This window comes from Cyanistes caeruleus, chromosome 4 (assembly GCF_971803275.1).
Source record: "Cyanistes caeruleus chromosome 4, bCyaCae1.hap1.1, whole genome shotgun sequence".
Taxonomy (NCBI): domain Eukaryota; kingdom Metazoa; phylum Chordata; class Aves; order Passeriformes; family Paridae; genus Cyanistes; species Cyanistes caeruleus.
In genome coordinates this window covers 42497401-42518088 of record NC_141704.1, presented here as the reverse complement: position 1 = coordinate 42518088, position 20688 = coordinate 42497401, and the positions used below count along the sequence as shown (strand labels likewise).

The 20688-nt window shown below is 37.5% G+C and overlaps 2 long non-coding RNA genes across 6 annotated transcripts; one reads left to right on the top strand and one right to left on the bottom strand.

The window, feature by feature from the left end:
- Positions 1–201: 201 nt before the first annotated feature.
- Positions 202–5240, bottom strand: LOC147653600 (uncharacterized). Its single transcript, XR_015286506.1, has 3 exons — positions 5018–5240; positions 3713–3816; positions 202–3583 (listed from the first exon to the last, which is right to left on the bottom strand). It is a non-coding gene; the product is annotated as an uncharacterized LOC147653600 (long non-coding RNA).
- LOC111933329 (uncharacterized) lies at positions 5170–19731 on the top strand. 5 transcript variants are annotated; one of them, XR_002866645.2, is made up of 8 exons: positions 5170–5292; positions 5825–5875; positions 12118–12198; positions 12701–12833; positions 13081–13125; positions 15737–16059; positions 16331–17169; positions 18487–19731. It is a non-coding gene; the product is annotated as an uncharacterized LOC111933329 (long non-coding RNA). The 5 variants fall into 5 exon arrangements; XR_002866647.2 differs by lacking the exon at positions 18487–19731 and having other exon boundaries at positions 16331–18457; XR_015286504.1 differs by lacking the exon at positions 18487–19731 and having other exon boundaries at positions 5198–5292; positions 15791–16059; positions 16331–18457.
- The last annotated feature ends 957 nt before the right edge of the window (positions 19732–20688 follow it).

Here is a 20688-nt window from a genome sequence, read left to right as displayed (position 1 = left end):
CCCCTCACCCTCCCTCCTTCCAAAAAAACCAAAAAAAAACCAAATAGGTTTTCCCATTTCATCAGTCATTTATTCATTATTTTCCTGGAGTTTCATTAATTTAAAAAAAGAAAAAAAAAAGTTTGTGTAAAAGCTAATAATCAAGAATCAGTCACTAAAATCATAAAAATTCTTCACTGGAGAACATTAAACACTGAAATATTTTAGTAAATTGCTAATCTTTTTATTGTGAAGAACAAATATACAAATATTAAACATTTCTAATAACTGTAACACAGCCACCAGCAGCCAAGAAACAGCCAAGAAAAAAAATCAAAGAAGAAGAATACTTTTGAGAGCTAAATATTTTCAAGGAACCACTCAAAATATAAATGGAAAGAAAACAGCATGCTTTCTACCAAGGTAAATGGAATTAAAATCATATGAGACGATCATCCAGAAACTGAAAGGACTACTTCCAACGAAAAGGCTGCAATGTGATCCTTCAGCTGTTAAAGAATGCTTTGATTACAACTTTATGTAGAAGCTATTACAGTTCATTATACCATATGGCAGTAAGGTGGAGCACAGCATATGGAAATCCAGTCAGGCAAAGAGAAGCACTAAAGAAGAAATAGTAAGTGTATTGTGGCAATGTGAATACCTGTATGTAAGGAATCATTTTGGATCCCTTGCTGTCCATGACAATGAGTACACAGGTATTTCAGCACTGCTCTTATATTTAATGGATCTTTTTTTGGTACATCTGTCAAGTCCCAGTTTCTTGTGGCACTCACTTCAGGCCATCAGTATCACTGCTCTGGAGACACTGATGGAATGTTGTTTGATGGGGATATTTTGTCTTCCTTTTCTCCTATCCTATTTTTTCCCTTTCCTCTCTCCCTTTCCACTGGTAGCAGCTGCCTTTCCTGCAGTACTCTTTATCTAGTCCCTACCCCTACAATCACTAAGGCACTAAATGCACTAAAGATTTTGAGCAAACACATTGAAATGAATGTATTGCATGAGGAGAGGAGAGGAGAGGAGAGGAGAGGAGAGGAGAGGAGAGGAGAGGAGAGGAGAGGAGAGGAGAGGAGAGGAGAGGAGAGGAGAGGAGAGGAGAGGAGAGGAGAGGAGAGGAGAGGAGAGGAGAGGAGAGGAGAGGAGAGGAGAGGAGAGGAGAGGAGAGGAGAGGAGAGGAGAGGAGAGGAGAGGAGAGGAGAGGAGAGGAGAGGAGAGGAGAGGAGAGGAGAGGAGAGGAGAGGAGAGGAGAGGAGAGGAGAGGAGAGGAAATGGGAGTATGGCAGGAACTGACAGCAGGGGAGGAGGGAAACAGCCAATTATGGATCATTTGTGTTGATAAATATTGCTTTTTGGTTTGTCTTCTTTAAAAGCAATTAATGTAGATGGGAAAATTCCTGCACAGATTTTTAATCTTAAAACTATCCATAGGTGGCATAGTTCATATTTTTCCTGTATTAGATTTACAGGAACAAGATTTCAAAGCCTATTTCAGCAGCCCAACCTAGTCATTTTTACAGTTTGGAGATTAGCCAGTTCCTAAGATTGAGCACTATATGTAGGGATTACCTCATCCATGTTGACATGCAGCCAGCACTGTTGGTAAGAAGCCACTTCATGACTGCACAATATTTTGAACATGGAGAAGAAGAATAAATCTAAAAGAAGCAATTTCTCTCCTGTATTGGCAGAACATAGGTACCTTAGTTTGAATTTTATCCACGACATTTGTGGCTTGAAAGAAGAAACATAACTGCTTTTGCCAGCTCCATATTGAAGCAATGAGAGGGGGAAATACCCAGGATTTATCAATAATTTTAACATTTAAGGTTTTCCACAAGCATTCGGAGAGCTCTTTTTCAGGATCAGGGGAAAATGTGTACACACAGCAGGCATCAGTATGACTGCCACACAGGTATATATAGGAAAACTTATTTTGAATAAAGGAAGCAAGAACACTGATTGCAAGGACTTTGCCATATCTCAAATCCATGGTGGCTTTTTATTGTTCTGTCTTCAGACTCATCATCTTTCATTTCTTTTACTGTACAAATTAATGAGATCAAAAGCAGTCCAGTTATGTCAACTCAGGCTACAATTAAAATTCCCATGTCTATAAAAAGATTTGAGCTTCTTACTGAAAATTATTTTTAAAAGGCAATTAGTTCATGGAGTATTAGTAATTGGGGAATGGAAAGAAGTGACAGCCTAAGAGAAAGTTTATCTGCTCTCAGATCTCTGATGTGCTGCATTAGAGTCTGGAGGTAACCTCCAAAGAGTGATTGCTCCTGGCTTTCCAAAGCTGGTGTGTTAGCTTCGCCTGGCTGGGTTCTGGCCAACCATCTGTCAACAGAGCTTGCCTTGTTTAGCCTAGCAAAACAAAAGCTGAGAGAGATATAGTCACTCTCTACAAACACTTTGGGGATAAACAAGGGAGAGGAATAAGAACTATTTAATGTAAGGGATAATGTTGGCATAAAAACAAGTAGAAACAAACTGGCAATGAATAAATTTTGGGGCTGGAATTTAGATAGCCTTTCAGCAGAAGTACAGTTGCAAAATAGACTTCCTACAGCTGCAATTGGAGTAATACAGCTTCAGGATTTTCAAACTTGGAGTCTTCTCTGTTTATGAAGAGAATTTTATTATATTGTCTCCAAAACCTAAGTAAAATTATGCCTGCTCTGTACCAAAATATTCAGCACTGATCATTACTCCCATTTATACTGCCACAAAACAGTTGGCTTTGCAAAGACATCTGAATATTTGTTTCATAAGACCATTAAATGGATGCCTTTCTGAATACAGAGCTTAGAACATCTCATACTCAGCTGAGGCAAACTAAAATGACTTTGGTTCCAAGTGTGGACTGTGTCAGGTAAGTGGCACTGCAGCTCTCCTTGAATAATTGGTGATGCCCTCACAAGTTAAAATACCACCTTTAATGCAGATCCTGTGGTGCTTTAGAGGAAATTCTAGGCCATATGAACAGGATATTTATGCAATTTAATAAAAAAAAAATTACTATGAGGGACTGGAGGAAAGATGTATATCCCATTAATTTTTTGTGGTAAATCCAAATTCAACTCTTTGAAACCTTTATCTAACACAATAGGTAAATTCATGATTGAATACATCATCAAATAAAATAAAAAACAAAGCTTAATTTCCTGATCTGTTTTACAACATTCTTAGACTCTCAACCTTCAATTACCGGCTTTATTGAGAAGATACTCTAGTTGTGCTTTCTTCGTCTCAGAGAAAATGATAAGAGATGCAGAGATTAATCTTGGCTAATCTTGGCTCTGGGCTAGAAGAGGGGGAAGGAAGTTTTACAATAACCATGAAAGTCTGAAATAGTTCAAATATTTGGGGTTCTCTGATATATCCAAATAAAATATATTTGTGTCGAGAGAGGCTGAGCAATCCAGATGCATATAATGAATAATTATTTGTTTTAAGTTTCTGTGACCTTTTATATAGAAATAATTTTCAGGCATTAACTGCATATGAAAAACTCCTTCATATCTTTTTTCATTTACTCAGTGAGGCAGTATGGAAGAACAGAAGACTTGCAGGTTTCCTGAAATTAAAAAGCAAGTATTCTTCATTTGTTTAAACATGGGTTTTCACATATCCTTTGCAATTTCTTGTTCTGATCCTGAAAAGGCATTTTCATAGAAAACTTTGCAGCTCACTAAACTTCTCTTACCTAACTTACTGTGACAGTCATCCTGTAACATTACATCTCCTGTACACATTATACTGTTCTTGAAGAAGACAGCAAACTCCAGTTTGGTACTGATGTAGACAGCCCTGAGTGTAGAGAGAAAGTGATGGCCAGCACTTACCTCTGAGTGAAAATCTGTAATAGCTCTTCAGAACTTCAGTTTAAGCCAATGTTTCCCTCTAGTTATCAAATCAGATAACCTCTAGAAAAATCTCCACCTGCTCTACTACTGGTTACTTTTCCAGCTGGCAGGCAAAAGTGGCATTGCTGACAGGAGCTAAAGCTTCAGTTAGAACTGCTAGAAAAAAGAAAAGAGTTAGAGTTGGACCAAGGCACCTTCAGATATGAGTAACTCAATCCTCTGCTACTGTTTCTTACCACACTTAACATTTGCTATCAGTCTTTATCATTGGGTCCAAAAAAGGGTCTAATTGAGTACCGTTGACCTCATAGGAGCTTACACATTTGGAAATCGAGTTCAGTGATGACTTCATACTTTAAAAGAAATTAATTTGAACTTACCTATACATTTTGTATTTGGAAATGCAATAGAAATCACTTTTATTTGTGTTAATTAACATGCAGCTATTTGAACTCATTATTAAAATTTAAAATATCAGATAGAAAACAGGTGTTTAATGGAGCTAAAGGTGTTCTGTGGAGTCAGTTGAAAATATCTGACATTTCAAAGTGACTGATGAAAAGGTCAAAATAATCTTTAGCACTGTTATGTGAATCCCACTTTTACCTATCTTTGGATCTCACAAAGATACTCTCATTTTCCATGATGGTGAGATGCTGCTGACAGTCCAAGCTTTGGAGAAAATTCTCTTTGCTAATGAATACTCTTTTATTTTTTTGTTTGCACAATTATAATGAATTTTTTTTAAAAATAGACATTGCATAAAATGTAGTGAAAGGCCTTTAGTTTTTTTCCAGAAATTATGCATTATAAAATAATCTAGACACAGCAGTGGGAATGTGTGACTCTGACTAGAGATATTAGCCAACCCTGGGGGGCCCAGGGCTTCCCTAACCTGTCCATGGTGAAGGGCCTCATGTCAGGCCCCAGGGCCTCATGACTCCTGGGGCTCCAGGAGTCTGACATGTCCATAGCCTGAGACCCCATATCAGCTTCCCCACGCTGCCATAGTCCCAGGACCCCACGGCAGCCCCCACAGGGCCATCATTCCATCCCACAGTGATTCCGTACCCCCTCCAGCCCGGCCCAGCCCTGTGGGCCCAGCTCCAGCCTGGCTCAGCCTGCTGTCACCCCCGTGGCCTTGCCTGTGTGGGCCTGATGCTGTGGCTGACCCTTGGACCCTTCTGCCAGGGCTCAGCCCCATGCCCATCACCTCGGCTCGTGCCCACAGCTGTGCCTGGCGGAGCCCCTCGGCCTGTCCCGCTCCTTCCCGGGCGTGGGGCTGAGCCCCAGCCCTGAACCTGGCCATCTGCCACAGGGTCCCCAGGCTCCCACTCCCTGGAGCTGCTCGGGCTGCTCCCCGGGGCCTCTCTCTAACCCAAACTGCGCAGCAAAACCACGACAATTTACTGCTTGGCAGGTCTTTTTAAACGGGGGAGATATTTTATAAAGTCACTAAATAGTTAAGATAGTTTTTGTTCCACATTCCATTTAATCCATATGTACAAGCTGTATACAGGCAAGAAACTGGAAGGGACAAATGCTGTTGCTCAGCAACAAGAAACTGGCAGAAACTCAAATACTCCATGTTTCCAGGAGACAATGGCTCTCTGAGCTCACAATCAATAGCATTTGATGCAAAGGAAATGCCCAGTTTATCACACTTGCCATCTAATAACACCTCAAGTGTTTTTGTGGCTGGCATACATAAAAACATATCTGAACTCCAGCTGTTTGAATAATGTATTGAAAAATTCACACTTTTTTGCTTGAAAGCCGGCTACAACAAATGAGTTTGTTATTTGTAGGTATTCAGTGAATAATTTATGGAAACAAATGTCACTCTATAGGTTATTCAAGATATTCAGTTTAACTATTCATGAGCCAGGATGTTCAAAGATGACTCAAGTCCATCATCAAATCTGAATTATGCTTCTTCATTTGTTCAACAGTCTCTTCCTTTGTGGTTCTTTATATATCACCTTGGTTTTGTACATACACAAGTAAGTCTCACATATTGTTTCTTCTGCTACACCTGTCCTTTTCCTGTTTCTTTACTTCCCTTCAGCCTTTTTGTCCTTCAGGATTTCTCTTGGCCTTTCCATAATTTCTCCTCTCCTCTTCAGGGCTACAATTATCTGCTTAGAAGATGAATTTTTGCTATCCTACCCCTCTGTGCAGCATTTTTGCTATCCCACTGCCTCTAGTGAGTTTCTGTCTTGCCACCAGGCAGAGGCAGGTGTGGCCCCACACGCCACCACAAAGGTGGAGCTGGGAGCAGCACCAGTGGACAGGGGCTATGGAGCTCAGTAAAGTACTGATTCTAGTGCTGGGGTACAGAACAGAAAGAGACTGTCAAGAATCTGAATTTCATGGTGTTGAAAAAGTATGGTGATGAGCACTTCATCACAAAATTAGTTTTATTGTCCTTCGTTCTGCTAATAGAAAATTAGGCATCATCTGTTTATTGTTTCTCATCGAGCTATGACCACACTGTCTCTCCTGCCTTAGACACCTGTCTTAAAGCAGGATGACTCCATCTCTAGCATGGCTGATTTTCTTTACAGGATATAGACCATTCCTAAACAATTAACTTAAACAAGGTGCCTAAAATTAAGAAATTCAAAGTTGGATGAGATTAATGCCCTCCAATTTTCAGAATGGCACCCACAGTCCACAGGATTTAATTATTTATTCCTTCAGATCTCATACTACTACCAGGGGGAGAGCATATATTTTAGAAAAAACTCAACCTTGATTTCAAAATGTTAATTAGCAATTAATCAGAATCACAGGTATTGAAAAATAGATATATATAAGATAGATATACATAAGGAGCTAAGAATTCTGTGAGAATTCCTCCTGGAAACTTCCAGTGTTGGAGAAAAAGCTTTTGTAAAATGTTCCAGTGGTTAAATGTAGCTTCCTTATCATATCTGAGATATGCTGAGATTGACAAAATATATTTATGCATATATGTTTAATTTAATTTCATTCTAGAATAGTGGAAACAGTTATGTCAATGAAAGAAGACACACAGGAGAGTAGAGGCAGCCTAGCTTTTTGGAAATTATATTTTAATGCTGTGCATAAAATTGTCCTAACAAACATGTTAGTGTTTAAAAAACCCTTGCTCCTTTTATCCCTAAAAAATATATGATTTCCATGCCATCCAACTTTTGATCAGTATTGGTGGTATTACTCTCCTGTAAAAAGGAGCTATAACTGGTCATATATCAAACACATTTTGGTTTGTGGATAAACAGATTGACCAATGTGAAAGAATATCTTTTAAAATTTGCTGCCTTCATAAATCGTCTGAGAAATGCAAATTGCATAAAGGATATAAACTAATTCTTAAACTTCTCAGTCTTCATTCTTCATAAGGTTAAAACAAAACCTTGTTTCCTTGCCTTCATAATGAAAAAACCCACATTAATATGCAAGACTAGAGGATTTTTTTGTTTCCTTTCAATGAAACAAAATGATATGTCTTGGAAAATGTCATTGTTTGCTACATGTGTCTTGAAATTTTGATGCTATATCATTGAAGATATAACCTCAAGGTTATATCTAGGTTACAAAAACAGCTAGAAAAAGAACCTGTGAGGTTATTTTTATTTGTTTTCTGGAATGCCCTTATGGGCTTTTGAAATCTGATCTCCTGGGTTTTATCTATTTCAATAAAGACAGAATGCTTAATAGAGAAGACAAACAGAAACCGTGCATCTGAAGCTCTTACTTACCCATAAAAATCCAGGAGATGGTTCTGGAAAAGCAATGTGATTAAATGAGGAGACTTTAAAAGGCAAGATTTAGGGGAAGCAGATCTGGGATGCTCAGTATTTGTTTATGAAGTTTCCTGTAGCCAACAAAACATAATAATTGCTTGAAAAATCAATAAGAAAAGATAAACCAGAGTTAGGATTTAAGTTGATGCTCATCATTTCAGGTGCAAAGCAACTCTGATCTGGCTGCTTCCCTGATGATATAAGATATTAACTTAATAGAAGTTGATCTAGTTGATTACTGAAGTACCATGCCCATATTAATGAACCTTGAGGGCTCAGGATTTTTCTCAGAAGCCAGTAATAAATATAATGAAGACCATAAATATAAACTGGCTAGATCAATTGACCCAGAGGCTTTTACAGGACTGATCCCACAAGATAGTTCTTTTAAACAAAGTACTTGCTTGATTTTGTTCAGGTAATTCTTGTTGTAGGAGACAGTGTCTTTTTTTTGTTTTGTTTTGTTTTGGGTTTTTGGGGTTTTTTTCATTTTTGTTTTTGCGGTTTATTTTAAGATTCTTGTACACTAACCTTGTAGAAATAACAGTTGAAGAGCATCATAGTCCTAGAATACCCATCATTAACTTTTAGAATGACATTAATTTCCAAAGGTGGAAATTCCCAAGAATGTAGAACAAAAATTCCTGATCACTTGGATCAAATTCTGTTCCTGCTGCTTTTACTGGTAAAGTTGGCCTAACTTTACTGGGCTTATGACTTTTTAATATCCATCCATAGACTATTAACAAGCATTAGCATGCTGCAGCTATGCCCATAAATATTCAGATATTCTTCAATGAAACTCCATATTGTTCCATCATTTGTTTCAAGGTATTTACAAATAATTACCTCTGTTAAGGAATGTTAACAACTCCAGGAGTTACAGAAAAATTACAGGAGGCATCATCAGCTTCTTTCATTCAATTTTTTTATAACTTTGGTTTCCATGACAACAATGGAGACAATTCTACAAATCCAGCAGCTCATTATTTGAGACAGTTTGCTTTTTTCTCTGGAGAGGAGAGACACTTTTTGTTAAAGTCTCTTGTATGAAATTCATAATTCAGTGGATGAAATGTGAAGGAAAAAGTAATTGAAGTGAAGCCTCTCTTTGGGTACATGGTATATCTTGTGAAGAACACTTACTGAGACTTATATTGGCTCTTTCTCCACTCCCAACTCACTGACTTATGTTACCAGTATTTCTTCTCTTGGTTTTCTGTGAGAAACGCTGACATAATTTGAACCCTTGCTAAGAAAAAAATACCTGTAAGGTGAAGGAGTGATTGTTTTCCTTTATATTTTCACCGTAAAGCACAGCATCTAGAACTCTGCAGTTCCCCAGTAAGCAGATGAATGTACTGTTGATCTCAGCCATGTACAAACTCTCATTATGTTAGGAAATACCTCTTGAAAATACAACTAAGCAAGATCCCAAGTTCTGCTAATAATTAAAGACTTGGTTATTTTTATGTATTACGTTTGAGAAATCCACATATAGAAAATTAATTTTCTGAAGAAGGCACAAACCCTGCTTCTTATATATTACAGACAGTATGAAAAGGTTTCTTTACCAATGACCAGCCTCTATAACTAGAAAAATATCCTTTTAGAAAGGGTATTGGTGTAGGGAAGGATATGGTGTGCATATTTTTCACTAGTTCTCTTAATGTTCCGCATGCAGGCAAGGCAAGAGGAAATATAAACCAACATGAACATTAGAATCATGAAATGTAAGCAGAAAATCCTTTAAGAAGAAGCATTTCTTGCTACTATCCCCATTTAAAATACAATACTATAATAGATGAATATCTAGTTTCAGGATTTGATTCCAAATTATTCCATGAGTTTTAAAAGGTCACATGAGCAGTGGTCCTGATGGAATCAGATCTTGTAGGAAAATATTTTCTTCACAGTCTTAGCATATCATTACTGAGCAGTTTTTTATGGCATGAAGTTAGGTTTATTATAACTTTTGAAATGCTGAAAGTCAGACACTGTTGTTAACAGTAAAAGTGTTTCTTGCAATGTTGCCTGCATTTTCTAGTTTAGCATAAAACCAGATTAGCTGTTCAGGTCTGTTAAATCTGTATTCATCCACAACTTGTGTTTCCTGACACTATATGAGGTTCTTGGAATCCAGAAGTTTTAACTAGACAAGAGAAAAAGAAATCAAAAGCTTCACCACAGACAAAGTGTCTCAAATACCATATAGTGACACAGCAAAGTCTTTCAACAACGACCAAATCACCAGAACCAAACCAAACCAACAAAACAAACAAAAAACCTCCAAAAATTTAGTAAAGAGAAGTGCTGCATGTAAATGGCAGAAGAGTGATAAGTAAAGAAGTAGCAAATGAATGCATGAGGGAACTGACCCTTACCCTTCACCAAAAAAAAAAACAAAACCCAAAACTATGTTTACTTGCAAGCAATCCCTAATTTACCGACTTATTTTCTGATGTGGTAAAGGACTCCAGTTCTGCTTTTATGGAATCACTACATTAAGAAAAGGCTGATTTAAAAGGGATCCATCTGGCAGCAAGGCTTCTGGTCAACTGATGTAAAAAAAATTTGATATACTTCTCTAACTTTATTTTCCCTTGTTTCTGAATGTGATTTGTAGCTGCTGTTTTTCAATGCTCAGCTGTTTCTGGCTTGACTTCAGCATCCATACCTCAGTCATAAATAGGATTTTCCAACATTTAAGAAGGCTTTATAGCTTGTGACTCACACATTCATAAGGTTCCATGAACTACATGTAGTGAGCTAACAAAATATTTCTCAAGAAACCTGAAGGCCATATATTGTCATGCAGCAATCTGTTTTGGGGGCTTTTTTCTAAAGTGTTCAATGCCATCCCTGGAAAATTTCTTGTGGTCCACAGCTAGGCACATACATCTCATACTCCAGTACAATTCATCTGTATGCTGTAGTAAGATTATGGGCAGTAAAAACAGATTAATTACACGGTATAAATAGCCTAGACATATTATTATTTTTGACTGAACTTACACTTCATTTTACACTAGCATGAAATCCACTGGTTTTAAATCCATGAAGTAGTAAAATTAGTAACTACATGAGGTATGAGCTTCCTTTGTAGAAGTGTGCAGTTTGTTTTTATAACTGACTTTTGTAAATGTTTTATTGACCTAGTGGTTGCATGGAGAAACAGATGTTTATTCAGACTTCACATTTGTTAACAGTGCTTTGAAATGACAGTTTGGCTTTCTCTCAAAAAAATGTTGTTTGGGATACACAAAGGAAATCTGGAATTATATGATTTCTGTTAAGATTGTTCATTTTCTTTTGTAAAGGATACAAGAAAGTTTCATTCATCTCCCCTTAAAGTGAACTGAGGGCATCAAAACTAGGAGTTATTGGAATATGCATTCTTTCTGAAATGCCCTGAAATGCCCTCTCTGTGCTTCATGAAAGCTGCAGGTTCTACAGAATGTTTTCCTGAGCCACTGTCACATTACCAAACAGTTTTGCCTTTCAAAGACATGACCCTAGGTGCACATCTGAGGTGATGCATTTGTTTCTTGACACCAGAGGGAAGTTGACTTATGCTTGTTACAGGATGAAATACTCACTGTGCATTGTTACATGGCATTTTCAAGGAGAAGAAGTCTCTAGCTGTAGCTATTTTAAAAGCAGGCGTGTAATCAGAAATCAGCAGTTCAACATGAAGTAACTACATTTTACTTTGAGTTCGTAAAAATCTGTGTGCTTCCTATTACAGAGACTGACAGGTCTTGAGGCACTGTTTGTGTTACCATCTTCATACACTAGCAAAAAGAAATAAAAAATGTTCATTGGAGGTCTATCAAGCTTGCTTTTACAGGTTAAAAATTACTGACACATCAAATATAGGGCTTTGGTCCACAAGATTTGTCAAGTGTTACAATCAGATCTTTGAACTCCATCATTTCAAGAAATGAAAGACTAGAATGGAAGCAAAAAAGGTTAACAAAAGAAAGAGAGGCTGAAAATGCAAGGTGAAAATCTGATTGCCTTCAAAAGATCAAAATTGTACTTCAAGAGTCAATTAAATAAAATGAACTTAATACAAGTTGCTTTATTTATGACTAGTCATCACACTTAAATACATGCCTCCTTTTTAAATATTAGAGTATCTGGATAATTTTACCAATACTGTTACTACTACTATGGTTATATGGCAGAAATTTAATTTTCTTTTAGTGAAACAAACTTGAAAAATATCTGATGTTTTCTCATTAGAATAGCTCTAGTAAGTTTAAAAACAATGGAATTATTTCTTATTACTTTATTTTCTGGGAAATATACTTCCTATGGTATGTTAACATACAATGTGATAAACAAAATGCTAACTCCACAGGGCATTGCTACCCAGTATGACTTTTACTTTTTTGAGATTTACCTGTTATGAGTAATGGCCTCATCCTACATCGAAATTTGCCTTACAGGCTCTTCCTTTGATTCACGTAACAGCAAGGAGGAACTCTGGCAGAAGATGCAGCAGTGGAGATTGGATCCAGGGAGCTGGGGTATTTCTGTGTTTTGTTTTTTGATTTGTTTTTGGTTGGTGAGTTTTGGGTTTTTTTAGGGCTCAGGCTGCACACCAGTAAATTGCGAAGCTAAAATTGTAATAGAGATCAGCTTCAAATGTGTCTGCTTCATTAATTTTTTCCACATTGAAAAAAGACAAAGGCCAAAAAAGCAAGCTTTGCTGACATGAGGAGTAACCAGAAAGAAAGCTGTTCAGTCTGGAAGAGATGCTTTGTTTTAAGGCTCTCTGGAGGAAATACTGTTGTGAAGCTCTGTGACAAAGGGCTATTAATAAGAAAAGTGGCAGAAAAATGTTCACGTTCATTCTTTTTTATTTTTGAAGACAGTAAAACCCCAAAACAAGAAGCATAATCAAGGTATGGACTTGGAATATATACTCTATTCTCTCCAGAGAGCTACCAGAAATGTCCCATAAGATTATTAATTTTCTGTTCCCTGGGGGCTAGACTTCATTTGACAGTTACTTTTGCTCTGAGACAGGCTAAGTTCCTCATATGATGGTGAGTGTAAAAAAGTAGCACCTTCAGACTTGAACATCAGTTTTCCTGACTTCCAGCAGAACAGTTGCAGGCTCTGACAAATACAAATGAAGAAATCTTACTCCAATTTTCAGGTACTGAAATAATACAACCAGTGTAGAGGAAAAGTATCTAGATATTATTAGCATCAAGTACTGTAAGAAAAAATAACAACAACCTTCAAAATAGATGGCAAGGAAGGATATAATTTACTTCAGTGGTATGGCTCCAACTGTACCATGGTTTCTTAATGTCTGTTTTAAATCTGTATTTTATGCCCTTGTGTAAAGAATGTGATTACTTCCCTTGAACCGATCACTCTTAAAACAAACTGTTTTACAGATCCAGGGTGGAAACCAGACAGTGGAAAGTATGCAGCAATGCTGAGTATGTAAAATCTTGACATTTTAATCACATATACACATCTGTATGTACGTACACATATATGAGTGTGGGAAAGGACACATAAAACCAGTATTTTTATTGGTCTCGCTCTGCAGGTCAAACTTGAAGAGGTGTTGAAGACTGGAACAGATAATGTTACAGATAGTACTAAAATATTCATATTCTTTTTATGAAGGTACAGAATGAAGAATAAAAGAATCATTACTACCTACTACTTATCAATCATTCCACTATTAAAAATGTTTTGATAGAACAATCAGAATGTAAACATATTGTATCAGATCCTATTGCACCATAGTTGCAAGAAGATGTGAATAATGTGCAGGCTAAACTGTATTTCCATGAAGCACTGTGTAAACAGTGGTGAATAAATGATATGAAACAGCAGAGTCACTTATCTGCCCCACTAGCTCCTGATGCCTACTAGTGCACTGGTTCTGCTGGACACTGTTCAAAGAGAAAAGGATTCTCTGCACCACGTAGGAGAGAGTAGTGCCAAGCCAGCATCATTCCTGTTACATTCACACCTTAATATTAGCAGATGTTTAGCAGGGAGCTATTTACAGAAAGGAGCTGAGATGTCAACTACCTGTCCCCTGTTCTAACTGACATGCCTCTTGAAGCTTCACATGACAGACTACACTGACTGGCTGGGTGTGCCCTTCTCACCCTGGTTCACTCCAGCTCTGCATGAATTGCTGCTTTATTTCCTCAGGTGTGGCTCTAGCCTACAGGTTCCAACCACAATTATTACCCAGCACAATTATCCTGAGCGGGTATCAAAAAAATCTCCATTTGCAGAATTCAAATTCAATGGTCTAACAGGACAGTGTTTCCAAAAGCCATCTGGAACAAAACCTAACATTTAACAAACACTTATCATTATATAAAACATTCCTTGTTGTACATACACTGTTGTTGTTAGAATACTGCTATAGCTCCAGCAAAGTGATCCCTTCAGCTATGCTTTTCCCCAGGATTTTTTTCACTGTATGTGAATTATACTGAGGTATTTGTCAATCATATTATGTAAACAAATTCTTGGTGATTATTTCACTTGGAAAGCATCCACTTACCCATAAAACTCGTGAGAAAAATCAAATTTGTAAGTTGCCATAACTTGTATATACTATACATTTAGTCTCAAGAGAATAACTGAGGATAAAAGGATAAAATCTGCATAAATGCACAAGTATACTTTCTCTTGTAGACTTTTGGATTGGCTTAGTTCATCATAAATCTACGAGACAAAAGTATCCAAAGACATAAAGAAGCTGTCTAGATATTTTACCACCTTATTTAGTAATAACATTTTATTATTTGCTAGAATGAAGAGATGCCTGCATTGAAGTGTAGGCTAGGGTCAATAGTTTTTCCAAGTATTATTCCCCTGTATGTAATTTCCACATAACAAGGATAATTGAAATATAATCTAGACATGGTCAGTGGAACTGAGCTACAGAAGTTTAGAATTCTATGAGATAACTCATCATCTCTCAGGGTGAACAATAAGCCCAAATATTACTGAGCTGAATGAAGTTATTTTCAAAATAATTATATAAGGCTTTTGGAATACTTGGTACAGCTGAAAACATTGGGTTTAAAATCTTCAGTGGAAAGGCTTCTCTTTTTCCCTTTAGAAGCTATACATACAAGACAATAGAGATTTTAGAAAACAGGATAAAATACTTGTGAAAATATTCTTGTACTACAGGATTGTTAAGAATTACGAATGTAACAGCTATTGCTATTTTTCTGTGGAGTATCACTGCCTCTTTTATGATGCCCATTTTTTGAATAATACTAAATGAGCTGAATTTATGCACATAAATTAGTACTTCTACATTTTCATTTTTATTACATATATACATCACAGACTTGCACAGTTTAATATAAAAAAATCTGTTATTAAAATTTTTATTTTCAAGAGAGCAGAAACAAAGGACAGCAAAATGAATATCAATAAATTGTAGAAAATCGATAGAGAAAATTAAAGGATAACAAGGGAACTCTATAGCTGAGAGTAAGGAAAATAAAACTTATTTAAACTCTGTTTAGGACAAAGGGAATCCTATCAATTCTTTTCAATAAAAAACTGATGAAAAAATCATAAATTGCCTAAATTTTCAATCAATATTTCTACTTGCTACTTGGGGAAAAAGGACACTGAGATACACATTGTGTATTTACTGTTTTAAAAAAATACTATTTAACAAGTTACAAGATGGGTAAGAACTTACTGAATGACAGCACTCAGAGGGTCACAGGTTGCTTGGAGCCAGTGACAAGTGGAATAACAAAAGGGTCTGTCCTGTCTCACATATTTATTAGTGACCTGGGCACAAAACCAGGGATACCAATGGCCATGCTCAAAGGCAGAGGCAGGACATAGATTCAGACCTAGGCAGGCCAGAGGAACAGGAAAATAGGGGCAAGATTCACACCTAGGCAGGCCAGAGGAACAGGAAAATAGGGGCAAGGACAAATGGGAGTCCTGGATCTGGGGTAGAAGAACCTGGCACCACGTCATATGATCCACTCCTGAACTGGATGGAAACACTGCTTCCATGATCAATTTTTTTTGTATTTACAGTGCATTGTGAAAAGCAACAGAATCAGTAATACTGGAATGCATTTAATTCTCCAGAGAAAGAAACTCCTCCTCACCTATCCTTGGGCCACGGCATAGGCTGAAACCTTCCTCCTGTAAACCCGCCTGAGGTCTGCCCTCACTCTGCTCAGTGGACTGGTCATCCAAGACTCGGGTCTCATGTCACACTAGAGTAACCTGGGCTCCAGCTGCCATTAAAGGGCTGTGAGACAGTCTGTAAAGTGACAGAAGAAACAAAAGTCTGGGGGAGAGAGAAAATACCAGCATGCAAATGTGAGAAGGCCTGATGGGAAGACAGCAGAGAGGTTAGCTGGGATGGTCTGTTTGGTTTGGAAGGAATTATGAAGTACTGGGTCAAACTGGCAGTGCTGTCAGTGTTAACGCTGCTGGTGACACACTGAAGCAGTGAGGATATTTGGTGGTGCCCAACCCTTCCTCCTTTGAATGATTCCAGACTGTCTGCCAAGGTTTTTCACACCAGAGGTGGGGGGGCACACTGTTGTTTAGACTAACACCTTATTGTAGCTATCTCTTTTATGTTAAATAATAATTTTTTTGCTTTTTTTTTCTTTAAAGGTGCATCTATCCTGACTTCAGGATGTCTTTATGCCTGGCTGAAGATGCCCAAGTGAACCAGCCCAATAGGGAGTATAACAATATTGGAGCAGCACAGCAGCTCCATGGCTTGACCTTGGGGCACTGACTTGTCTCACAGATGGGTCAATATTTGCCAAGACTCCACTTAGTAATTGCCATTCCTGTGGGAACTCTCTACAAGCATTTCCTAGGAACAAGGAACACAGAATAGGCATCTATAGACAAAATTACAAAGCCTGACCTTGTGGTACTTATGCCTCCACTAACTAGAACTGACTATGTGGATATCTGTCAAAACTCTAACTAGGTCTCATTTCACTTTGGTTTTTTTCCTACACAGTTCTGCAGAAAAGACTTCATACAAAGTTGCTTTGAGATACATCAACAGAAGAACAGTCCATGACAGATGTCACCACCATTACAGATAGCTGACAGATAGAGGTCCTGGACTGAAACTGTGTCCAAGGCCTGGAAAAATAGATGATAAGATTATCAAATCCCAGAACCTCACAGAGTTACATTAATAATCCTATGTATGTATGTAATGGATGTCAGTAATCTGCTTTTGGCCCTTTCAGTTGCGCCTGCAAGGTCACTGACCCTCCTGAAGCAACTCCTCCAGCAGTATCACTGCAGGAGGATGCAGGCACATCCCATGTGGCATTTTGGATTAGCCCCCTAAAGCAGGGGCTCACATGGCTGAAAGTATTTCAGCTGCCTGTGGTACTGGGGCCACCACAATGCTCAGCCACAGCTGTCAGCACCTGCAGGAGAAAGCTGAGCCCAGGGAAGCCGTGGAAATGTGATTGCTTGCTGTTGTAAGTAGGGTTATTCACTGATACTATTACCAGGCAGCAAGTGAGAAATGAGGAATTGTGGCCAAGGCTCTTACTTAGCATTGGATGAGAGTATAATGTGTAGAAAACAAGGTGTTGTGCAGTGGACAATTGCTTGTAGAACAGTTAGCCTTGCTCAGCTTTCGTGCCCCTATTAAGAGAAAAGTGTTGATAAACTGGCAATTAGCTCTCAGAAGAGTCAAAAAATTACTGAAGCAGATTCTATACTGCAAGACTTCAGGGCTCCTTCTAAGCAGCTCAGGAAGGACAAACACATATGCAACTGTTACAATATTGTTTATGTAACTAGCAGGGTACAGCCAAAATTTTAAGAGAACTTCATAAAATTAAAAGTAAGGGATACATCTGAGCAATTCAGAAAAGGTTTCCATCAATTCTCTAATGCAGACATAATTCTAAATTATAATCAGGAGGTTTTAAGGAAGATGTGCACAACTTCAAATAGCTAGCAAGCCTTCATTAAACAGGGCTGCTGGGCTTTGTTCCTAATATCCCTTCCTTTTCTTACATTTATTAATCTACGGTTGCTGCCTCCTGATGAAAGTTAGCTCCATGCCTCCACCCAGTGGGCTTTTCTTAATCTAGAACAAAAAGAGACCCTAAAAAGTGCATTCATGCACACAGGACCAGCAGAAGCATTGGTGATGTGAATTATTTCTTTCCATCTTTTTTGTAGAGTTGCTCAGCTGAAATGTAGACAGGTATTTGATATTACCTTCTGACAACCACAAATGTGATATCTTCAAAAATGCTTTAATATTGTTTCAATAATATGTTTGCCATTGCTATAAAAATGATAATTGGGAAGCATCCAAATCCAGCTGGCACCAGACAAAAGCTTAAATTTCAGAGTGTTTTTTTTTAAAATCTAAATATCTGAAATTAGTTCTAATTTTTAAAATAAATGCAAAACAGATTACAACACTGGCTTGTGATTATAAATAACCCTTACTTCATAGTACTTATTTTTCATATTTAAACTAAGGAAAAGTATTTTTTACCTTTTTTTCTTTCCAATTGAGATTATTTATTGACTTGCAATGGCACTCCTGCATTAAACTGGAAGAATTATCCTGGACATATATCCTAAAGAGCTTATAACAAAATGAGTTCTGTAGATGTCAACTTCTCTCTTAAACTACATAGGGTATTTCAGATATATGCTCTGGTTTTGTAGAACAGTGGTTCATATATGCTGAATATTGTTTACATTAAGAAACACATGGTTGTTACCAGTTCTCCAACTGTCTTTGCTTTCCATTTGTTTCTTTTCTTCAGGTCTCCATATCCACTAAACTGTGGTGTGTCACTATACATTAAAAATATAATACATGGAAGTGCACATTTAATCTATCAAAGAAGAAAACACAGTTTAGGTAAACACTTTTATGCCAAGCCAGGAAGAAGAACAAGACCCCTTCCTCTGTTCCAGTCTGAGAAATAAAAAATACACTTTTCTGATCCCCCACCACTTTAATGACATCTTCCTTATATCTAATACTAAAACCACACCAGAAGAAACCTGTATCCCATACAATAGCTCTCCTACTCTCTGCAAAGATCTGCTTACAATTTATTAATACTACCATAGAACTGAAGCTAAAAGACAATGAAATTAAAGAATAATGAAAAGCTTCTCAGCCTGTAATTAATCTGCAACTATTTACAGATGAGAAAATCTGAAATCTTCAGTACAAATTAGATTTTGGTGGAGTAGGAATAACAGCCCAAATATATTAGATAATAATTCAAACTGCAAAGAAGGCATACACTCATCTTCTGTTCTTAACATTTCTTATACTACAGGTCAAAAAACCATTTCTGTATCAAGTTCATCATTTTCTAGGGGACTGCACTCTTTGGAGAGATACCTAATATAAACTGACAGATAGAGATGCTTCTAGCTATTCCTGCTTTTTGGACGGGGGTGTGTTGCTTTTCTTTGTTTCATAATGTTGTGTATGTTTTTCAGTTGCTAAAGGTCTGAGATAGCTTAATTTCACATTTGCCAAATGACATTCTAGGGAAATGGAAAGAGTCTTACCTACACATTACAGTTTCAGGTTAAGCTCACTTCTGATCTGGTCTTTTCCCTTGTTTTGGTTTTCAGTTAGAAGCTTTTCCTCAAAGAGCAAATATCCAACCAAACTTCACCATAGCAGTGTTTTTGGTGTGTGAATCCAAGGAAGGTAATTACCTATTTTAAAAGAGCTTACAATACAACCCAAGAATCCTCAGAAAGTTAAAATATTTTAAAATTGTCTTAGTGTCAAAGTTATGACTATATAGTATTTTTGTAGAATACCTGTAACTTTCAGAATCAAGGAATTTAGCAAACAATATTCATTTGCATTATATACAGAGTATTAAATGTAGGTCCATCTTCTAATCAAAATCCTTATGTTTTTTTCAGTTGTGAATGCTGAAGGTATGAACAATATTCAGAATTTACTTGGAATTTAAAATTTTGTGAAAAATTTCTTCCGATGTAGAAATGTTTCCTAATATCCGGTCTAAACCTTACCTGGTGCAACTTGAGACATGATTTCCTCTTGTCCTGTCACTTGTTACCTGGGAGAAGAGGCTGACTCCCATCTGATTTCAGCCTCCTTTCAGGCACTCTTAGAGAGGGGTAAGGTCTCCCCTGAAAGAAGCATCACAGGCTTTGCTTTTGAAGGCTTTGCTAAAGCTGAGGTAGTTAACATCCACACTTTTTCCCTTATCCATTAAGCACATCAACTTAACACAGAGTGAGGTTAGGTTGTTCAAGCAGCCCCTGCTTCTCGTACTCCCACGCTGGCTGGGCCTTATCTCCCGGTTGTCCTGCACTTGATGTGTGATGGCAGGCAGGATGATCTGCTCCATGGCCTTCCCTGGCATCAAGGTCAAACTGTGAGACATGTAGTTCCCAGATCCTCTTCTGGCTGTTCTTGAAAAAAAAAAAAAACCAAAAAAACCCCCAAAACCACAGAAAACAAAAAGCCACAACTACTCTGCCAGATACTATTAAGACTTAGGGTGCAACTTAAGGGAAAAAAGCCAAATGAACAAGATAAGAGGTCAGAGGAACAACAAGGTAGCTTTTTATTTTTCCTTTTTTGCTTTCTTTTCTCTTACTTTATATGATCAACATCAAGAACGTGCTTAAGCCCTTTTGATTGAAGGTGCAGCCCATTCCTAGGTGTGCTTTTTCTGAACAGATACAGGAAGTGAGGACATGGACTGGAAGAGCTGTCTTGTCTCCACTCACAGAGCTGAAAATTGGATAACTTCCTCTAATACAAAATATGATGCAGGAGTGGAAAGTGTTCCTGTGTATGTTGTAACTGCGTTTTGTACCCTTTCTGCTCTCCCAAAGAAAATATTTGTTAAATACAAAACATCTGTAAGTTTTGGCATGATTTATTGCTCCTAGTGCAAAGGCAATTTATCATCATACCTCCACTGCCTTCGGAGCAGAGTACTGTAAAGATTGAGGAG